Source organism: Engraulis encrasicolus, chromosome 22, assembly GCF_034702125.1.
Source record: "Engraulis encrasicolus isolate BLACKSEA-1 chromosome 22, IST_EnEncr_1.0, whole genome shotgun sequence".
In the NCBI taxonomy this organism is placed as follows: Eukaryota; Metazoa; Chordata; class Actinopteri; order Clupeiformes; family Engraulidae; genus Engraulis; species Engraulis encrasicolus.
The window spans coordinates 50,470,444-50,476,458 of NC_085878.1; positions in this window are offsets into that span (position 1 = coordinate 50,470,444).

Consider the following 6,015-nt stretch of genomic DNA (forward strand, 5'->3'; position numbering starts at 1 on the left):
TTTCCTCTTTCTCTTATTTTTACATTTTGAAATTTGTATGGTATTAGGTAAATAACATGTTGTGTCTATTGTTAGTTTTAACTTTCATTTTTGTTAAACTTTTTTTTTTCTCTATTTTGCACTTATGACCTATTGGGTCATGTGACTTGTATCTAAGGTTGGGGTGGGGTGGGTGGGTATTGATCACTGACTTTGTAATGTCTTTTTTTCCCATCTTGGGAATGTGTGCATAACTAAAAAACAGTGAATCACAAAAAAAAAGAACAGGAAAGTGAGGCTACATTTCACACAGGCTCATCAAAATCCGTCGATAAAATATTGGTAAAGCATTTCCTGGTGTGATGAGTCTCAATTTCTGCTGCGGCACTCAGGTGGTATACACTCTCAGAAATAATGGTACAGAACTCGTTGCTGTGGCTGTACCTTCAAGGGGAGTACCATTGCGTCGCTTGATTGGTACCCCAAAAAAGAGGTGACAGATGCACATTGGTTGACATTGCAAGAAACTGAATGCACCTCTTTTTTGGGGTACCAATCAAGCGATGCAATGGTACTCCCCTTGAGGATACTGCCACAGCGACGAGTTCTGTACCATTATTTCTGAGAGGGTCAAAATTTGGCATCAACAACATGAAAATATAGCTCAATCCTGTCTTGTATCAACTGTTCAGGCTGGTGGCGCAATGGTGTGGGGGATTTTTTTGTACACTTTGGGACCTTTAGTACCATTGCTGTAATGCCACAGCCTACTTGAGTATTGTTGTAGTCAGTTAAGTCAGTTCTGCATGCAAAGGGGACTTCAACCCAGTACTTGCAAGATGTACCTAAAAAAGTGGTAGGTGAATGTATTTGGGAAAGCTTAGATTCTCCCCCTTCAAATGATCTGCATAACATCCAGCAATGTAGGAATGTACAGGAGAGAAGTAATCTGCGGGTCATACTCATAGGGCTCATGGGGTGGTGGGGGTCTTTAGAAACAGCATCATGCCCATAGAGTAAATCAGTGGAGAACTGCAACTGTCCTTACTAAAGGCTAAAGGTGTCTACACTTTGTTTAATCAAAAGTTTAGAATACGTTTCTTTGGTAATTTCACATGAAGTCAGACACTTTGGGGCCAGACCAACACACCTTTTAATAAAATTTATAGTGTGACTTTTTTCAGTGGCAAGGTAGAGTCTCAGAACTGTATTATGAATCTGGTACTAATACCATTCATTCATTCATTCATTCATTCATTCATTCATTCATTCATTCATTCATTCATTCATTCATTCATTCATTCATTCATTCATTCTACAGCTACTTTTTCTCAACACAACATTGCTTTTAAGTTGTATGTATTCATTTTATAAAGCAATGATTTTAAGATAGAACTGAAATTGATACAGTAAGGTAAATTGCCAGTAAGAATAAGGTGGGCGGGAAAGAGATGTGTTCTAAAACTTTTGACCGGCAGTGTACTGTACATACTTTTTTACATCAGCCATGTGTGCACCTCTTTTACAGAACCGTCACTACTTCTGTCTGCAATTCTAGGGGTTTTGAGTAGACACACAAAGCGAAACATGCTTGTAGATGGGAGGCACCAACATGTTTTTCTGTTATTTAAAATGAAAGACAATCTCACTGCTTGCTGCAAACATAAGCTTACATCATAGGCTTGTGTGGTATATGGGATTTTGTGGCAGCAATGCACACCATCATAGGCCTGGATGATATGACGATATCTATTGTTATTGTGATAGAAAAGTGTCTATCATGCTCCTCGCTTCTATCGTGATAAACAAATTTTATCCATTACATTTAATGTAATTCAATAACATGTAATGTCATTATCCAAGCTCTAAATTCATTTAACTGTAAAAAGAAGAATAAAAAGATACATTTTAAAGAAGCTAGTTTTTGTGACATGATAAATAGAAGAATTAATAAATAGAATAAATAGAATAACCGAAAACATACAGAATTGTGCTATATCGTGATGTATTGTTAGCGAGTGAAAAGTCAACTAAAAGAGAACCAAAACATCCAATGTCCAAAACATCATTCACATTCACAACCAGCAACCAGTCTTCATCCAGCCCTGCAGGTGGCAGACAACAAATGCAACAGCCACACCACAGCACTCCAACTCTGACTTCCTGTCGAGAGGGAGGGACTTCCTGTCAGGCGGCCATATTGCTCTCAGATCACCACATGCTGCAGAGGAGAAGGAAGCAAATGTTTGTTGAGAGCAAAAGCTCTGAAAAAGACAGACAAAACCAAATAAAGAAAACTAAGAAATCCCTCAGTGAACTGGTCAAACGCAACTGGTAGGAAATTTGATTTTCTTTACTTACCTGGTGTTGGAATGTGGAGGAAAATGAACTTTTATCCTTCATGTGTGAAATGTTTGGTCTCAGTTGACAACTGACTTCATTTAACAGTTAAGACTTAAAGTTAAATGTTGTAGTTTTATACTGCTTAATTGCTGTAAATGTTAAGTTTGAGAAGCTAAAACTTACTTTGTGAAAGAACTTCATCAGTGGCTCAAACCATTCAAAAGTTTAGGAAGTCGAACTGGATGCTTCCTTTGACTAATGCTTTTGTTTAAACATTCCAGTTTCTAATCTACTTCTTACTTGGTTAGTAGGAATTTGGTATTTATGATTTAATGCTAAACTCAACTAAACTTAAAGGTGATTTGTGACTATCTTGATGCTAATGTACTGCTAATTTTATTTGCATTAAAGTCAATAATTGCAATTACTTAGTAATTATTTTGTTAATACTTTATTTTAAACTGTAATGCAGTGATTTATGTTTGTTTGAAATTAACACAATGTATCTGTTATTCTTATGTTTAAGGTTTTCAACCTATCTGACAGACTGCTACAACCCCTTCAACCAAAGAAACAAAACAAAGAAACTCAATAAAAAACAAAAAGGGGAATCATCTTGTCCCGAGTTGTTCCTTGCGTGACCTGGCTCTTTTCAAGTTCAAGCACAACTGAGGGAACTATCAAAAAACACACCAGAACTTGACAGTTGAAAACCAGCGTGACGAGGCAAAATAGACGGAAGGATCAACGGCCTCCAGTCGACCTTGTCTACGCAAGGAGAACTGCAAGAATGGCGGAAGAAGCCATTGGAAAGTCCATCAAACAGCTGAAGATGGAGAGGACTTCAGCAAAAACAGCCTTCACAAAGCAGGCAAACTACCTCTCGAGGGAAATTAGACACCTGACAAAGTCAGACATTCAAAAAGAATACATGGAACTCTGCTCACTCTCCAGGGATGTCTACTACGCGAACGACGAGTACCAGCTAGGTCTTCTAGCGGAGGCTGACGGAGAGGAAGATGAGAAGGAGCTGGACCCCAAGGATGAAGCAGACCTTTCGGAGACTGAAGAAGACTGCAAAATCAGACTGGAAGAAGCCAGAAACAATGTGCAGTCAAGTCTCTGGTCGAGGTACGCCAAGGGGGAACTGACCTTCTCCATTGAAGAAGCAGAGTCGGCCTGTGAAGAAGCTTGTGCAATCCCTGTGTCCCTGGTCAACCAAGACAGATACGAGCACCAGGTGGATACCATGAAGAAACTTGTCGCAAATGCAGTGACTACATTCAAAGAGTGGGAAGAATGGCTACCCAATGAGGAGAAGACTGAATTGTCTGGCAGGATTAAGGGCTTACGAAGGCTGAAGAACAACCTCGAGGCAAAAAAGGCCGAATTCCTGATAGTGCAGAGAACTGCAGAGGAGGAGGGGCAGAAAACAAATCTTCAGGCCCAGTCAGCACCACAGCCAGTCCAGCAGCTCACATCGAAAACCCACTTTGCTCAGTCAATGAGGGCCACAGCTGTGAAAGAGCAAGAACTCTGTGACACAAGTGGAAAAGCCACAAGAGATAATGCAACGGTGCCCATGTGTACTTACCCGCAGGAGGAGTGCAGGATCCTTGAGGAAGACTCTAGTGATGATGAAGTGGTTACCTCCCACAACCTGGAAAGTCTGGAGAAGAACACCAGAGGTGTTGAAGAAACCCTGAAAACAGGAAAAGTTCTGAAACCCTGGGTCCAGTCAGGCCAAAGTGGGAGGGACATGCTCGCACCGGAACCATCATCCAACCAAGTCATTCTCCCAAACCAAAGGAGAGGAGAAGATCACAACGGCCTGAAAGCCAGCTACCCTGTCAAAAGTAACGAACCAAACCCAATGACCTCAAAAAACTTCTCCACGAAAAAGAAAAAGAGAATGGGTCAAAGACTCCTGGAAGAGGTAAGAGAGAAAACTCTCAAACCCAAACCACTGATCAGAGCACAGCTCAAGGAAACCGCTCACGATGCGCCATCTAGAGGTACAAGAAGCCCAGTGAAAGTCACAGGCAAAAGAAAATGTGATGCTCCAAAGAACACCGCAGGTGGAAACAAGCTTAAGACTCAACCCCAAAGACCACCAGCTGGTTCCGCAGTGAAAAAACTGACTAATAACAGAAAATTCAGCAGCCTAACGAAGGAAACCAAAGTTGTTGCCTGGGAGTGGAGAGCTGCAACGAAATGGAAAAGGCTACTGGTAAAATCCCCAGCCAGAAGTAGGCCAAAGTGGGAGGGGCTTGTGTCAGAAGACATTAACACCAGAACCAAGCAAGATGCACGGGAACCTCTTCCTCACAGCTCGAGATGTGGCATCCATCCAAGACACCACCCTCAACAGTGGCTGCGCACAAAGATGCAGAAACTTGCCAGTCATCAGTGTGAACTCTGACAAGAAGGGTGCTGTCAGGTAAACAAAGAAAAAAGAATCCCCTCAACAATTCTGCACAGAGATGTATGACGTGTCATTGTTCTGCTACCTGTTGAGGAACAAAAGCAACAATCAACAACCAAGAGAAAAAAAACCCAACACTGACCATCACCAACTCTTGTGACCTCTCTGGGTTCCAGAACCGAGAGGTCAAGTGGGAGGTGAAAAGTCAACTAAAAGAGAACCAAAACATCCAATGTCCAAAACATCATTCGCATTCACAACCAGCAACCAGTCTTCATCCAGCCCTGCAGGTGGCAGACAACAAATGCAACAGCCACACCACAGCACTCCAACTCTGACTTCCTGTCGAGAGGGAGGGACTTCCTGTCAGGCGGCCATATTGCTCTCAGATCACCACATGCTGCAGAGGAGAAGGAGGATGGCTGCGTCGAGTGGAGGAAGTGTCGTGGAGGCGGTTGGCAACGACTGGGCTGTGACTGGACAGGAACGGGGAGGTGGAAGTGACGCATCAGGAAGGGAGAGTGTTGACAGGCAGGGCGCGAATTTTGGAAAGTGGACAGGAGCGAGGAACAGTAGAGCTAGAATTAAGCGTAAAAAAGGTGATGAAAACGATGAGAGTGAGTATTCGAGTTCGGATGATATGGAAACCGCTAGCGTGGTTAGTGTGATCGAAAGGAGGCAGGAATTCAAAGTGTTTGTTAGGTTGGAGCAGGAAGGAGCAACGTTTGAGGACTGGAACCCAACCCACCTCACTAAGGCATTGCATACGGACTTTGGGGAGGTAAGAAGTGCTAAAAAGACTATGAGTGGTGGTTTGATTGTTGTGTGTAAGGATGAGGAGCAGCAGAAGAAAGCAATTACAGTCAATAAGCTGAATGGTAAAAAGGTTAAGTGTACAGTTGTGTTTGACAAAAAACTCATCAGAGGTGTCATCTCAGGTATACCGCTGTCTGAATCTATAAGTGATGTGGTTGGAGGCATAAAGAATGTTAAGGTTAAAGAGGCGAAGAGATTGAAGACCAAACGAGAGGGTGTGTTGACAGACAGTCTCTCAATTCTATTGACATTTGACGAAGCAAAGCTACCAGACAAGGTGTTCATTGGGTATATGAGTTATGATGTAAGGGTGTACGTCCCACCACCACTCAGATGTTTTAAGTGCCAGAAGTATGGACACATCGCCGCGGTATGTAAAGGGAAACTGAGGTGTAGCAAATGCAGTGGGGAACATGAGTATGGCAAGTGCGAGAAGGATGCTAAGCTCAATG